Source organism: Carcharodon carcharias, chromosome 1 (assembly GCF_017639515.1).
Source record: "Carcharodon carcharias isolate sCarCar2 chromosome 1, sCarCar2.pri, whole genome shotgun sequence".
Lineage (NCBI taxonomy): Eukaryota > Metazoa > Chordata > Chondrichthyes > Lamniformes > Lamnidae > Carcharodon > Carcharodon carcharias.
Window position 1 is genome coordinate 180634717 of NC_054467.1, and position 17661 is coordinate 180652377.

General features: G+C 40.2%; 1 protein-coding gene across 5 annotated transcripts in view; it reads left to right on the top strand.

The window, feature by feature from the left end:
- Positions 1–17661, top strand: part of LOC121278163 (ADP-ribosylation factor-like protein 15) — a 313198-nt gene that overhangs the window by 113038 nt on the left and 182499 nt on the right. The window lies entirely within an intron of this gene.

Genomic DNA, 17661 nt, shown 5'->3' on the forward strand with positions numbered 1-17661 from the left:
CACCTCATCTTCCAACTAGGCACTTTACAGCCTTCCGGACTGAATATTGAATTCAACAACTTTAGGTCTTGAGCTCCCTCCTCCATCCCCACCCCCTTTCTGTTTCTTCCCCCCCTTTTTTTTTTCTCCAATAATTTATATAGATTTTTCTTTTCCCACCTATTTCTATTATTTTTAAATCTTTTATGCTCCCCCACCCCCACTAGAGCTGTACCTTGAGTGTCCTACCATCCATTCTTAATTAGCACATTCATTTAGATAATATCACCAACTTCAATACCTCTGTGTTCTTTTGTCTGTGACATCTTTTGATGATCTGCTCCTATCCTAACACCACACCCCCCACCCCCCAACCTTAAACCAGCTTATATTTCCCTCTCCTTGTAAAGAAAGATCAGTTCTGTTGAAGGTTCATGAGGACTCGAAACGTCAACTCTTTTCTTCTCCGCTGATGCTGCCAGACCTGCTGAGTTTTTCCAGGTAATTCCGTTTTTGTTTCAGAATTCCAGCATCCGCAATTTTTTGTTTTTATCTCTGGAACCTTGCTGTGTTCCCTTAACTCATGAAACTATCTTTTTCAATGGATTTATTTCAGTTGGTTGAATTTAATTGATTTTGGTTTTGCAGCACAAAAAATCTAAGACTACATTAAATGGAAAATAACTAATTGATTTATTATCTGATGTAATAAAAAGCTACAGTAAACTACTGATTCAACATTGATGAAACTGTTGCTATTTTGAAACTACTGTTTGTTTTGTTCCCTATAATTAAGGTTTCATTGCATTGTTCAGTGATATTGATGTGTTCTGATTCCCGGTCATAATCTCTTGGGCATAGATAAATTGTATATTGACAAAAGTTAAGGTGGGTTTCACAGCAGTGCTGTTTGAAAGCTTTTTTTTGCCAACGACAGTGATTACATTACCGACAGATTGAACTTTTCTCCAGGAAAACAATATTTTATGTGGCAAGCATACCAACTCTTAATCATGTCAAAAAAAAGGAATTTTCTAGTACCGATAATGTATTCTTCGATACTAATAGAGTATGCATAATCCAAGAATTTGTTCGCTTTAACTATGTAACACAATGTGTTACACTCTGTTGCCTTTCCTTGTGATTGTGTAGTGTGTCTCTTCTACTTCTCTCTAAATGTTTCTCCAGGAGGAGCAGGAAATGAGTTGGTTGGTTGATGTGTGCGAATTAATGGCTGCCTCCAGGGAGCAGGGTGGCCCAATGCAACTTCTTTTTTTGCTGGTCTGTAGATGTCATTGCAAAGACATTTGGCACAGGTATTATTGCTGCATAGGCCAATATGCAGTGTGGCAGCTGAATATTATGGACAAGGCGTTATTCTGAGAAACACTGCGATTGTCCACATCAATTCCAGTCGTTGCACTCCTGGTACTCCCTCAACATGTCCAGAGATCTGCATGATAGCTGACTGCTGAATAACACCAGGTCATTTGTGTCTTGCATTATAGCTGTTTCAATCTGATTTCCCAACACAGTGAACCCTGACAAGGCAGCCTGCCGTAAATGGGAGCTTAAGCTCTTGAAAGTTCCTGGGAGCATTGCTAATAAAAAGCTCTCCCTGAGGTTCGGATGATGGCTGTGGAGTACTCCACTGCAGGGGACCCTGGAAAGGCCACAGTCTCAATGGTAGCAGCTTGATTAGGTGATAACGTTCCAATGCTAGTTCAGCAAACTTGGATTTCAGATGGGTCCTGTGAGCTCTAAATTCGTCGTCCTCTGCTGGAACCTTTGGACTGAGCCTGTGGTCACAGGTTGCAATTCTTCCACTGCTGTGCACTATGAACTGGAGTGTGAAAAAGTTTTGAATAAGCAGGTCTCATTGTAGGCAGAAGTGTATTCAGTGGCATGCAGCTGCTCGCAGTTCCCATCAAGCAGTAGTCTGGCTCTCACATTTCACATGCCACACATTCTGTATTTGCACATTTCTTGCAGCTAATTGTCTCAAGTTTCATATTCATATACTCAAAACAGTAGGAAATCACACTGAACAGGTAGGGCATGTGCTAAACATAAAACATGTATCGTAACTCTTTCTGTTTTTAAAAATGTGTCAAAGGAGATTTTGTACCAGAGAACAGTTCCTCCTGAGATCTAGGGCTTGAATTTATGACCATCCTATAGCTAACCTTCTGTTAGCTGAAGCAGGAGCAATCATGGTTTCCAGAAAGCACCTAACTCTCCAGTTCTCAGCATCTAAAAGGCTTAAATCTATGAAAACAGTCAAGAAAACTCCCAGTTTGCATCAGTATGATTCATGTGGGGCAATCTAAGCTTTAGATCTCACACTTAAACATTGTAATTAGAAGTATAGTTTTGGCGAAGTCTTCAAAACATGCTAAAGCGCAAACTTTGAAGCTAGATTTTTCTAGGTGTTTTTTTCACAGGGAGGAAAGGGGTGAAAAGACAGGCTGAGAAAGAGAAAAAGCTGGGTTGAAATGAAGGCACAAAGGGTGTGACTGAGTTTGAAACCAACGATGAGTTTAAGAGGGAAACCTACTAGGAGTGAGGAGGCAGAGAGACCCTCACATTCAAGACTGGAAGGAGATGGAGTGGGGACTGGAGAGAATGGGTGAAATTTCAACTCTTACAAAACCCACCAGAGTTAAAATCGGCTGCAATAAGTCAATAAAAGTACAATTTCTTTAAAAGTAGCACATCATCTGACATCATGAGCCATGCCATGGGAAATGTATTTATTTTCTTATTAGTACTTTGCTGAAGCATCTGCATATTTAAGTTTTCACTATTACGCAGTTATGATTTGAAACAAATTTATTTTTTTTTAATTCTCTGAATATTGGCGACAGTGCCAAGGCTGCACTTATTGCACAAGCCATGCTGACTGAGAAGGCATTTGGCCTAGAATTGCAACAATTCTGGTCATATGCAATTTAGGTAGGGAATTCTAAGATTTTGTGGGAGTGTGAAGGAAGGGTGGCATGTAACTTGGAGTGTGGTGTTGCTCCAGCAATGCTACTTTTGTCCCCCTCTGTATAGAACACAGTGGAAGGAGGTGCCAGCAAAGTAAAATTGGTAAATTTTTGCTCTCCTGCAGATAGAGATGGCAGGATTGTGAATCAAGCAAACTGTCTGTCTTGGGTGGTGTTAACCTCTGGAGTGTTGTGGTTGTTCCCATCCAGATGAATCCTAGAATGAATACATCACAGAAGGAGGCCAGTAGATCCTTCGAGTCCCTTCCTGTTCTATCTATAAGAGCAGCTCAGCTAGTCATGCTACCAATTCCCTTTTAAAAGCCAGGATTGAATCTGTTTTCACCACCCTCTTGGGCAGTGCATTCCAGATTATAACCACTTGTTGCTTTTTGAAAAAAAACTTCATGTTGCCGTGGTGCTTTTGCTAATCACCTTAAATCTGTGTCCTCAAGTTCTCGACCTTATAGAATGGCAAGTATTTAATCACATTCCTGACCTGAGCTTGGTAGATAGGCTTTGAGGGTTAAGAGATGCATTTCTTGTCAAATTACCTAGTCTCTATCTTGCTTTTATAACTACTGTGTTAATATGCCAAGCTTCTGATTATTGTGACCCTCAAGGTGGTGGGGGTGATATGTTGGTGTCCTTTGAGAGTCAAGTGGAGGCAGGTTTGTTTTATATTGCTGGCTGGTCATTACCCAGTAATTAAGTGGTAGAAATATTACTTTCCAGGCTGGTTGTTTTCCAGCTTGGTCCTTATGGCAGCAGGTAAAACCATTGATGAAACAGCTGAAAGGTGGTTGGTCTGACAGTACATCATCAATGACATTCCTTCCATCAATTTTCACAGCTTTCACAACTCCCAGTTCAGTACCATATCCATTTGGCTCCTGAACATTCTGAACAAGCAAAATAGTTGCGATGTGGGCAACACCTGCATGAAAATATTTAAGCACCATCCCTCGACATTGAGAGTCAACCACACGTTGTTGAAGCCGAGTAATGTATAGGCAGAGGTGGTAGGTTCTCTTCTCAGAAGAACATAATGAAATACTTTTTTATATAATCTGGCAATTACATGGTTATTTTCTGTTGCTGGTCTACAACTTACTGACTTAGTGAATTAAGTGTAGCAATATGGCATGGTGAGATTATGAATTTATGACGTCTGGTTAGTGAGTCCGGCATCTCAAACATGAGACTGCTGTATCATGCAGACCTGAGACTGCAGTAACTGGCTTCAGATAGCTTCAGTTCTCATCCTTTTTGTGCTTTGCATGAATCCAGCCACTGGTGAATTTTACCTTACTCTGCTACTCCCATTGACCAGTTTAGGACTCTTCAGTGCTAAACTTGGCCAATGGCTGACTTGTTGTCTCACCTCTCTGTCATTGAGGCCTCGCACACATGTATGGATTGAGGCTGTGATGAGGCCTGCAATTGAGTGGTGCTGGTAGAACTCCAGTAGAGATTGTGAGCAAGTTATTAATTAGTGGGTGTCACTTGATGGAATTATTGACTCCTTCCATTGCTTTTACTGATGTTTGCTGGGTGAGATATATCCTGTGGTTTATGGACCTTACCTAAAGGAGAAATCTTCCACATTGCCATGCAGATCCCGGTATCATAACTATGATGGAACAGCTTGGGTAGTTAACACTGGTATACAGATATTCACCTGGGATGTTGCCAGGGCCCATAGCCTTCACTGCATCCATTACTCCCAATCTGCATTAATTTGAAAGTTCTTCAGGATAAATCTCAGCATATTGATTAACACAACATATGCACATAGGCCAATTTTTAGGACAAAATGATCTGCTTTGTTTGTGAAAAACCTAATGGTTTATGTCAGAATCTAAATGGAAAAACTTTTATCTAAACTCTCGCTTTGATTTCATGAAATGACTTGTGTTTGTATTGTTTGATTTTTATGTTATACATAAATGTGTCTCTAATTTAAATTCTGCTTGAATGATCTTGTGGTTCAGTCCTCACTTTGTAAATAAATAAATTGACACTGTAGCAAAAAATGTGTTCATCTTCTGAGCCTGTAAATGGGAAAAGTTCAGATTTGAAGTATTGGTTACAGCATATTCCATATTGACCTAAAGTCAGAGGGAAGGCACTGAGATCTTCCTGGATTCTGCCCATGCTCTTAAAATCTACCAAAAGATATCCTGGCATTGGAACACAGATTATTCCCCACGGTGTTCAACTTGATTTCAGATCAGTGCTTCTTCATAGGGTGCCTTGCCGAGAGAGCTCATAGTTGTTGACAGTGGATCACCAGTTAATATCCTCTGTCCAACTTAAAGTGGAGATCTTTACTCTTCACTTAATATTGCCGATAGTTTTCTTTTAGTCTTATCAAAATTAATTCTGCAATTATTTAGACCTTGAGAGAACACCATTTTGTTAATGTGGTTGCAGCAGTCTAGCAGCTTTATTTATATTAGAGCAGAAATGAGGGCTTTGAATCTTTTTATTCCAGCATTTTGCTTTAATGTGTTATGGCTGCAGTTTCTTTTATTGGTATATTTTATTACTAAACGATCACAATTTTGGCTTTTTGCATCTTTTGTTGCTACACTACTTGTGAATGAAGCTGCCAATCAAGCTACATGTACATGCTTCACATTTTGAGGACGGTCGATGAACTAAAGGGAAGAAAAATTGCAATTTGTGACCTTTTTAGCACTGAAAGGTACTGTACCAATGAAACTGTTGCTATCTTTCAGATCCAATGTTGCCAAAAGTAGTTTACTCCATGTAAGAAAGTCCTGTTGACAGATTTTCATGGTTTTCACTGCATTGATTTTTTTTTATTGCAAAAATTATAAACTGGCCATCTGCAATTCTGACCATTTTTTGAATAAAGTTTGGGTCCGTCAGCAAAGTTGTGAGGCAATTTTATTACTGTCTGGGAGAGGCCTTAATTAAAAATTTGGCAGTGAAATGCCTAATAATGTTGAGCTGCAAATCCCAAGAATCATCTTTTAATATCTTAGAATACAAGTTAATTGATTGTTTCAACTTGCCTTTCCATAGATTCATACAGTAAAACAGGAGAGGCTATTTGACCCATCAAGCTAGCACGAGCTCTTTCAAAATGCAATCCACTTATTCCCACTTCCCCTTCTTCCTCTCACCCTGCATTTTTTTCTTTCAATTATTTCTCCAATTCCCTTTTGAAAACTATTGAATCTGTATCCACCACCCCATCAGGCTGTGCATTCTAAATCCTAATCACATGCTGCATTTTTAAAAACGAGGCCTTTCCTCATGTTCCCCCTAGTTCTTTTGCCAAACACCTTAAATGTGTGCCTTCTAGTTAATGAGCCTTCAGCCCTTGGAAACAGTTTCTCTTTATTTATTATATCTAAACCATTCATGAGTTTAAACACTTTTATCAATTGTCCTGTTAGCCTTCTCTGCTCTAAGGACCTCAACGCCCCCTCTCTCCACGCAACTTCAATTCCTTATTCCTGGAACTATTCTTGGAAATCTCTTTGGTACCCTCTCCAAAGCTTTCCTGTCTTTCCTGAAGTGTGGTGCTTAACAGTTGGACACAATATTTCATTTGGGATGGAACTAGCTTCATTTAGGTTTAGAATAACCTAATTCGTACATTTTACATCTCTATTTGTAAAGCTCAGAACTCAAGGGGCAGACTGTGAGAGAAAGGAGACTTGTTTGATGCACCAGAACATTCAACATCGGTGTCAGCGTAAACCAAGTGATAGCAGATCAGCTGCCTTTATCCATCCTGCCCAATTTTCTCTTCCATTGACTGAAACAGTTGATCCAATGACAACCAATTTTTATTTATTCATTTCACGGGAGGTGGGTGTCCTTGGCAAGGCCAGTATTTGTCACTCATTCTCCTTCTACTCAACTACTTCTAATGGCAGTTAAGAATTTGCCATGTTTCTGTGGGTCTGGAGTCACATATAGGCCAGACTGGGCAAAACCTTTTAAGATTTCCTTTCTTAAATACAATCAGTAAACCAGAGAGGTTTTTATGAAAGTGCTTTAGTTTCATGGCCATTTTTATCAAGCTGGTATTTTTAAAATTCTAAATTTAACTCTCTAACTGAACTGAATTCCCCAGCTGCTGTGGTGGATGATAACTTGCATCTTGAGGTTACTAGCCTCTGGATTACAAATCCAATAACGTAATCACTATGCTACCATACCCCTGATTAATGCATCCACCCAAGTTGAAAATCCTGCCATCGTGTCTGAGTAGAAAGTGCAGTTTTGGATTTATGAAGTGACATCCCCAACCCAGACTAGGATCCTGGAAGATTTGGCTGCAAGTGAGAGTACTGTGAGGTGGAGCATGTGTAGGGTGAGGATAGTAATAGTTGCCCATTCTCAGTTCCAGCTTCTTTTTGTCTTGTCATGTTTAGTTTTGGTTCTAAAATTGGAGATTTCATTTATTACTGTGAAATACAAATTGCCCTGGATTTTGCAGTTAGCAGTGAAGCGACAGAACTCACCATTGACATCAAAAAAAGCTTCCCATAAAGATTGAGTGATCTATGTGGTATGAATTTCACGTTTCCCAACATTAATTTCATTCTGACGTTAGCTGTAGGTGACCTGCGGGAACACTAATATCATCAAGCAGGCTAAGCAACCAATCAGACTGAAGAATTCTGAGTAAACCATAAAGTATTAAGCGCTGATTATCCTTAAACATTTTGCAGGGGATGTAATAAAAGATCAGAACATACACATGGGCGGTAGAAGCTGAAATATCATAGCCAATGAAAAATAGAATTTTATAATGTAGAAATGTGACTTTCAATCTGTAAAATTAATTTTTTGGAGGCCAAGGAGGTGGTTCAGCCATAACTGTGACTTTGTATACCACTTAAAAACCAGTTAAACCTCACTCAAATGGCATAACTTTTCCAAGACTTGTTGCAGCGAGACTAATAGCATAAAAAGTGCAAGTTAGCATCAAATCAAATGATTGCTAATATTTCCATCTGCATGGTCTTGAACACCACACCCTATGGCAGAGCAGGGAATCGCTACTACCTTCTGGATTTCCATGTTCAACTGCATGTGAGGATGCCTAAAGCTGCTATCAGTTTTACAGTTGTAATAATGGTGAACAGTGACAGGTGATTGCAATAAGTAAATTTGGGCTGTTGTATTGCAAGTTTATGGCTTCCTACCTTGTTACCTTTGTGTCTGTACATTAAAAGTCATTTGAAAAGAAGAGGTAGTGTTTAAAAATAAATCTACAAGGTGTTGATTGAGATATTCAAGTATCTGCCTCGTTGAATGCACAGGGGACCTCGAGATTTAGGGTCATGTCGTCTGGCAAGACATTTAGACATCATGTCAGCGTTCCTGTCCTGTAAAAAGTTGGGAAACTGCGCACAACAAAAAAAAATTGTGTGAGAAGCCAACCACAGGAAATTGTTCTGTTTTTAATTGCTGCAAAGAGGACGTAAAAATGGCATCTTAATACTTAACCGTAGAGATGAGTAAGAATTAAGTTTTGATCTCTACTTTTACTGATTATCAGGACATTAGCTGTGTAACTTATAGGGCTGTTGTAATTGGTCTCCATGTGCCTAAGATGACGTGGGTGGGAGGTGGCAGTGGAAGAGGGGAAATTTGAGTTGGCATCTAGTATAGTGCAGATAAATTACATATTTATGTCAATACATTTATTCATGTTTATTGTACATGATATAATATGGTTGGGTGAGGGTGTAACTGGGCTCAGCTGCGATTGCCTCTGGTCAAATATTTTGCGAGTACTCACGGCCTCTTTTCCTGTATGAAATGTAGTTAATATTTTTAAAGATTGGAGGATGACACTCATGCTACTGCCTTCAGGAAAGAGGAGTAAATGCTGGAAAAACTCCGGTCTGGCAGCATCTGTGGAGAGAGAAACTGCGTTAACGTTTTGAATCCATATGACTACTCTTTCCAGCATTTAGTTTTTATTTCAGATTTCCGGCATCTGCAGTATTTTACTTTTACTAAAGAAGGGGAGTAAACTGGAGAAATAATGATTCATTAATTGTATTGTTTGTCCTTTGCAAGGCACTAGCTAGAATAAAACCAGTGTAGATTTTTCCTCAGAGTACTTCTATACTTCAGTGCAAGATGTTCCTTAGTTGCACAAAAAAACAAATTAAGCATGTTCTTTTGTTGACAGATAAGTAGTTAGCAACCAACTGCATTGGCAGCTGTAAATCATTGTAGACATCTGTTGGACACCTTAACAGGTTACTAGACTGGAATAATGAGCCAGAGATCAAGAAGTGTATCATTTGGGAGCATGTAGAAAAGAGATAACAGTAATATACTTGCAGTTTTCACTTTTAAAATGGTGGGCTGAAATTTCACTTATGTTGCAATTAAATTTTGTATACGGTATTGCTGGTACAAACTGCCCTTAATGGATTATTTTAATTAATATGCAAAACTGCAAATGCAACTTTGCCCTTCAGATAACAAGGAGAGAGAATTGTTGACCAGCAAGTCCAAATTGTAAATTCACTTGTGTGTGCACATGCTTGCTTTCTCTCTCCCTCTCACCCTGTCTCTTCAATTTCTCGCTCACTCTACTCTTTCTCCTGCTCTGTTTGACTCAATTTTCCTTCCTCGCTCATTCTCTTTCTTCCTTGTGTTTTTGCCCCTCTTCCCCGCTATCTCTAAATTTTGATACCTTTTCTCTTTTTTTATTTCACTTTGCTTCAGATGCAAGTACAGCTGTTAAGGTTTTGCTTTCTTTCATTCTCCAGGTAAAGAAAGTAAAATAACATAATGGAACCAGGTTTACCTGAAATTCATAAAGCTACTGAGAGTCTACAAGATTTGCAGTTTGATAGCTGGTGTTTAATGATATTGTGAATATTGGAAAGGCCATGCTTTCACAGTACTTCACCCCATCCATGTTTGCTATACTCCAAAAGGAAGTAGGAAAATATGCTGATGAGGTGGAAATCCTACAACAGCCAGTAGATCCCTAGTGAGGTGAACTCATGTTGATGGGTATGGCATAGGTTCGCAATTATACAATTGGTCGTGGTGAATATAATGAGTAACCTTGCAATAAATAAAATGAGATATTGATGTAATTGAGAGGTACAATTAGATAATGGTGAAGTAGCACAACAATGGTTTTGAAATGTCCTTTATTTTGTTGAAAGGACAATTATAGACTTAAAACTTGAAAGGATTAACCAATCCATTATGAATCTACTGAGATTCTATTTTTATTTACTAAACCGACTCGGGTATCTGTCATCATTCCAAGTTCTACATTACTGCCATTAACTATTTTAGTTTGACAAAACATCCTTGTTGGTGCTTTGCCCGGGTGTTCAAAGGTTGTTTTGTGTTTTAGACTGGAAAGTATTATAAAACATTGGAAACCATGTATCTGTGTTGGACAAATTGTTTCTTTTTTTCTTTCATTCACACACAACTAGCATTTTTACCATGTGTAATCCTAAACTACAAAATTCATGATGCTTTTGTCAGAGTGCCAGGGCAGTGCTAAGAGGAAATCTACTAGCCTATATGGCTTTCAAATGTTTTTTAATGAGATCACTGGAAATAGCTCAGATGAAGCAGTACAAAACTAAGAGCTATACTACAGAATTTGGCTTAAAACAGAAGGAGCTGACAATCCCAAATGATTGCCATTTTCAACACACTCATGAGCTTTACAGATCAAATTTACATATAAGGAACGTGCAGATTATTTCCTGAAGCTATCTTTGAGGCTCTAATCTTGGACTTTGCTTCCCCTAACTAATTATGACACACACATTGTGAATACTCCAGTATGTGATCAAGATGAAGTGACTATTAATGCAGAATAAGACGACAAGGCAAGATTGCTTTTGGAACTTGCCCAGCTTCCCAAGGAACAGACAAAGCTAATTTTGTCCAATAAACCTAACTCTCTTGATTTGGCCTCATTTGTACCTCAATCCTTCCTTTGTCTTGAACATAGAGTACAGTAGCATAGTGTTTATGTTGGTGGATTAGTGATCTGGAGAAAAGTTCAAATCCCGCCTCAGCAGCTGGGGAATATGAATTTAGTGAATTAATTAAGTCAGGAATAAAAAGGCTAGTACCAGTAATGGTAAGCATGAAGCTACAGGATTGTCATTAAAATCCATCTGGTTCACTGATGTTCTTTAGGAAAGGAAATTTGCTGCTGTTACCCAATCTGGGCTTTATGTGACTCCATGTCCACAGCAATGTGTTGACTCTTAACTTCCCTCTGAAGTTGCCTGTTGTATCAAAATGCTATAAAATTAAAAAAATCTGGTTTGGGATTGCCTTAGACATTGGACATGACAAAGGTACACCCAGCCCTGTCAACCCTGAAAAATCCTCCTGACTAACATCTAGGGAGTTGTGCCAAAATTGGGAGAGCTGTCCCACAGACTAGTCAAATGGCAGCAAGAATTAAGCTGTTCAGCTAATATTGCACAATCCTTCATCATCATCATCATTCCTGTGTATGGCCTGTCTCATCAGCAAGACAGGCCCACGATAAGGAGGGAGTGGCCTTGGGTGTCCTCATGAAGTCTCTCAGCATCAGATCAAGTAAACCTCCTGATTTCCATCTTTACCTTCCCTCAACCAATGGATCAGTACTCTTCCAGATGGCCCACCACATGGAAGAAACACTGAGGGCAGCATCAGTACAGAATGTACTCTGGGTGGAGGACTAAAACGTTTATAATCAAGAATAGTTTGGTTGCACCACTCCTGGGTAGTTCTGGTGGTACAGGTTGAGAGAGCTAACACACAGGGCAAATCCTCATCCTCTTCTATCTACCTGCTGCAGATGCATCTATCCATGATAATATCACCAAGAGTGACACTACACAGTTTTTGTAGAGACAAAGTCCTGCCTTCAGAATGAGGGCATTCTCCATGTTATGTAGTGCTACCACTGTGCTAAATGGGATAGAATTCAAAACAGATGTAACAGCTCAAAACTAGGCATACATGAAGGACAGCAGCAGCAGAATTGTTTTTCACCACAATCTGTAACCTCATGGCCCAGCATATCCCTCACTCTGCCATCAAACCAGGGGACTAATCCTGGGTCAGTAAGCATTGTAAGAGACTATTACAAGGTGTACCTAAAAATGAGATGAAGCTAAAACATACATTTATAGCCATGCTATAGACTGCTAAGTATTCAAAAATCAACGATCAGATCAGTCCTGCCACATTCAGTCTTGAATGGTGGTGCACAATTATGTAACTAACAGAAGAGGCGGCTACACAAGCATCCCCAATTATCTATGATGGTGGAGCCCAGCATGTCACTACAAAAGACGAGGCTGAATAATTGGCAGCACCTCCATCTAGTCAAGTTGAGTGGATGATTCATCGCTGAATACGACAAATGCTTTGGGCCCAACAACATCCCACTTAGAGTGTTGAAGGCTTATGCTGCAAAACTAGCCATGCCTCCAGCCAGACCGTCCTGACACAGCTACAACACTGGCATCTACCCAACAGAGTAGAAGTTGCTTGGGTATGTCCTTTTGAAAGAAAGCTAGTAAAATTCAATCTATCCTCTCAATTATCAACAGTGCTATCAAACAGCAACAACCTGCTACCAATGTTCAGTTTGGCCAGGACCACTTCACTCCTGACCTCATTACAGCTTTGGTCCACACATGGGCAAAAGAGCTGAATTCCAGAGGTGAGAGTGTCCACAGTATTTAACCAGGCTTGATATCAAGGAGCCCTTGTAAAATTCAAACCTCGGGAATCAGGGAAGATTCTCTGCTGTTTAGAGTCATTTCCAGCACAAAGGAAGGTAGTTGTGGTTATTGGAGACCAGTCCTCTTAGCCCCAGGATATTGCTGCAGGTGTTCCTCAAGGTAGTGCCCTCGGCCCAACCATCTTCAGCTGCTTCATCAATGTTCTTTGCTATATCATAAGGTCAGAAGTGGGGATTTTCACTGATGGTTGAAACTGAATACTGTGCATTTCAACCCAGATAATGAAGCCATCAGTGCTGACATGCAGCAAGACCTGACAATATTCAGGATCCAGCTGATGTGTGACATAACTCATTTACCACAACTATCATTTACCACTTAAGTGCTAGGCCATGACCATCTCCAAAAAGAGATTGTTTGACTAGCCCCCTTGACATTCAACTGCATTACCATTGCTGAATCTCCTACTATCAATATGCTGAGGGTTATCATTCACCAGAAACTTAACTGGACCAGCCACACACATACTGGTGTTGCAGGAGCAGGTCAGAGGCTGTGTATTCTGTGGTGAGTAACTCATCACCTGACTTCCCAAAATTTACTCACCATCTACATGGCACAAGTGTAGAGTGCCTTGCTTGGATGAGTGCAGTTTCAACAACATTGAAAGCTCAGCACCATTGCAAGATCTACCTCTTTTCCAATGTTTCAGATAGATGACCATAGTGTGCTCAACAGAAAGTATTTCCTGGTGTCCTAGGAAAGGCCTGTTATACAGTTGGTAACTGGAGGAGTGTCACTAATGGAGAAAGATGAAATGAGTGAATTGTAGGAATCTTCCCACACTCATCTTTCATGTCTCACCAACTGATGTTGCTATTACAGTAAAAGAATATAATCATAAATTAGGCCAAGGACCATTCTGGAATACCTGCTGCCATTCTGAAGTGACGCTGAAAATGAAATGGGCTATATTTTTGGATTCACTGTTTGAATATTATAGAAGGTGGAGTTATATTCAGGTACTCCTTGCAAAGCTGACAGCTGTGTAACATTACTGACTATCAAGACCTTGTTTAACTTCCATCCAATAGTGGCATCCACCTTCGTAGCAATGACAGCTGATTACAAAAACTTTTGGGCAAATAAGGATAGTCGGAAAGAGTTTGTTTGTTTTCATGGTTATATGAATAAATAGAAGTGTTATTTAATTGCTCTTTCACAGGAAGCAAGTGTCGCTGGCTAGACCAGTATTTGTTGCCCATTCCTGATTGCCTTTGAGAAGGTGGTGGTGAGCTGCCTTTTTGAACCCCTGCAGTCCATGTGGTGTAGGTATATCCGCAGTGCTATTAGGAAGGAAGTTCCAGAGTTTTGACCCAGTGACTGTGAAGGAACGGCGATGTATTTCCAAATCAGGATGGTGTGTTGTATTGGAGGTGATGATGCTCCCATGTGTCTGTTGCCCTTGTTTTTCCACTTGGTAGAGGTCACAGGTTTGGAGGGTGCTGTCGAAAGAGCCTTGGTGAGTTGCTGCAGAGCATCTTGTAGATGATGTGCACTGTTGCCACTGTACTTGAGTCAACGTTTAAGGTGATGAGCTTTGTGAATGGAGCACATTACAGTTCTGTTTCTTTCCGTAATCTTTAAATTAAACCATTGAATCCTATTCTGTACTGTACTCCACTGAGATTTTTTACACATTTTTTATTTACTGTTGAACAATAAAACAAAAGGTCTGGTTACTTAACAAGCCAACGGGATTCACACAGCCTTTATAGGATTTATACAGGCGACATCAACAGTGTCGCATTTCAACTTTGTGCCCATAGCCAGATTAAAATAAGTAGAGTAAAAGTTGGCAGTAACTTTAAAAATGAGGTTCAAGATTTCTCCAAAAGCACTTTCAACAATTTGAGATGCAATTTACTCTGTGAATATAAGGCTTGGCCTAAATAGCTAAGTGGTTATGGTACTGGGCTTGTAACCCCAAGATCAAGAGTTCAAATCTCACAATGGCAAACTATGAAACAATGTAACTTCATCTGAATAGGAACAGATGGAAATGTGTTTGTACTCGAAAGAGTTACTACTTAACAAGACAAGCTTTCAAGAATGAAAGAATGCACACTTATATAGCACCTTGTTGTATTCTTTGGGTGTCCCAATGCATTTGACATAGATATTACTTTTGAAGCATAATTACTGCTGCATTGTCAAATGCATGAGCACACGAGATCCTGTAAGTTGTATTTGAGATGAGTGACCTGCAGGAGTCAAAATATTTTTTTTCTCTAGGCCTCCTCTTGAGATTTTCTCGGGCTACTTTTTGAGTTTCGGGGACTACTTTTCATTTTCACACAAGATGTTCAGGATACTATTTTTCCTTAATTCTTTGATATTTCCTTTCAAATTTGGATTCTAATTACAATTTGCCAATTTACAATAATAAACTAAGATCAGAAGCATCTCAAATTCCAGCTATTTGAAGCAATGAAACAAATTGCAGAGAAAGAGCATGGGTGTAAATTTACAAAAAAAGCTTAACATAAGGAATGAGCCAATGTCGTAATCTAATAAAGAATTTTAATTGTAAGCCAACTGAGCTTCACCGACAACTTAGATGAGTGTTTCCTCACTGTGCAGGATAAATAATATCCTTGCAACTCCATCCTGGTTTATGACACCTTTGTTAGAAGTATCATTTCAAAGTACCAAGTTATTGAACAGATTAAATAAAACTGAACAGCAAGATAATGCTGTACCACCTCTCACCACCCCCCACTGGAGTAGGAGGAAGACACACACAGTCTGGGCTGCTGCCCACCAGTGCCAGCTGCTTCCAAGGTATAAATCCATCCCAGGTGAAGGCTGGCCCGGACAGTTATAGGTGGATCCCTGGGGCCCAGAGCTGGGGCCTAGTGAGCCTCCACCAGCAGAGGATCAAGCACAGGACAGAGAACACAGAATTGGCAGTAGCCCCAGCAGTTGGCTCCTGCTTAGACCAAAGGCAAGACCTGCTTCAAGGTCAGTCTTCAGTTTCCTGTCAGCTGCATCCACCGGCTACTAAGTAAAAGTTACTGTGGAGCATGTTGACACCGGAGCGCCCGTCTACCTGACCGCAGTTGAGTTCCTGGAGCTGGGTGGCAACATAGCCCAGGATAAGAAGACCTGCATTATCCCTTGCCAAGTGCAACCTACCATCTGCAACAATGAAGAGCTCGCCAGGCTGCTGGGAGGTTTTAGCATAGCCCAGGGTGGCGTTTGCCCAACATCTGTGTTTTTATTCTTTCATGGGATGTGGGCAACACTTGCAAGGCTAGAATTTGTTGCCCACTCCTAATTTCCCTTGAACTGAGTGGCTTGATAGGACATTTCAGAGGGCATTTAAGAGTCAACTATATTGCTGTGTGTCTGGAGCCATATGTAGGCCTGACCAGGGAAGGATGGCAGATTTCCTTCCCTGAAGGATGTTGGTGAACCAGATAGGTTTTTATGACAATCAATGATAGCTTCATGGCACCATTACTGAGATTAGTTTCATATTAATTTAATTTAAACTCCACCAGCTGTCATTGTTGGATTTGAACTGATGTCTCCAGAGCATTAACCCGGACCTCTGGATTACTATTCCAGTGACATTATCACCACGACCATGGCCAAAAAAACCAGGTACCCCAACAAGATAAAAGGACAAGATCAGAAAAAAAGCATGAAGGAGGGCAATGTGATTGGAGGAGCCAGAGCAGCCACATGGGAAAGACAGAAACTGTGATTGGAAGAGTGGCTCTTGTGTCTGTTGTTTCTCCAATCAAAATACACGAGGGCGAACGTTTTGAGTTCTCAAGAGCTATTTGCGTGGTTTCCAGGGCAAATTCACCCACTGTCCCCATGTATTTTGAACCCTGATGATTTGGTGATCTGATTTTGCTGGTGTTGGGTAAGAGAGGGCAGTTGGTATCTGCAAGTTTGTTCTGGCAATAAATTGATAACTTGATGTGCAGGGAAGTGATGAAACGATTGAATGAGACATGGATATTTAAAAGCACTGCGATTTAAATATTAACATATTGTTTCCCACAGTCTTGGTGTAGCCATTACCTAGAAAAATTGTCTCCAATGACATGGCTGTTTTCTAATAAAGATATAACATGTACCTTGAATGGTTTGAAGCAACACCTTTTTTGATACCTCAAAATCGGGTTTCTGTTCCTGTTACAGCCTTCACCAAAATCAGCAAATACATTCTTTCTCGCCAGCCAGAGTACACTATCCCTCCTCATCCTTGTCATGCTCTCGTTGTTCTTCTTATCCTGTTTGTAGCCTTGGACTACACCGTCTCTCTCAGCATCTCAGTTAACCAGTTGGATAGCAATGTGCTTGCCTGGTTCTTATCTGTCCAGTTGTAACCAGAGAATCTCCTACAATGGTTTCTTTTCTTCCCCTAGCCCTCGCGCCCCCACCTTGTTTTCAGATATCTCCATGGCCTTGCTCCTTCTCAGCTCTAACTTTCTCCAGTCCGACAAATCTCAGATCTCTGTGCTCCTCCAATTCTTGCCTCTTGCGCATTCCTGAATTTCATTGTTTTACATTGTTGGTATCTGTGCTTTCAGCTGACTAGACCTTTAGCTGTGGAATTTCTTCCATTAATTTCTCTGCCTCTCTACCTCTCTCTCCTCCTTTAAGATACTCTTTAAAACCTATCTCTTTGACCAAGCTTTTGGTCACCCTGCCCTAATATCTCCTTTTGTGGCTCAGTGTCCAATTTTGTTTGATAGCACCCCTGCAAAGGACCTTGGAATGTTACAAGCACTGTATTAAGTAAATTGGTGTTCTTGGTGGCACAGTCATGAAAATGCTACCAACTGAATTAAGTTGACATTGTAGAGAAGAACCAATGGCAAAAGTCAGTCAATTTGGCTGGAGCGTTGAAGAAAAGGTAGACAGAACAT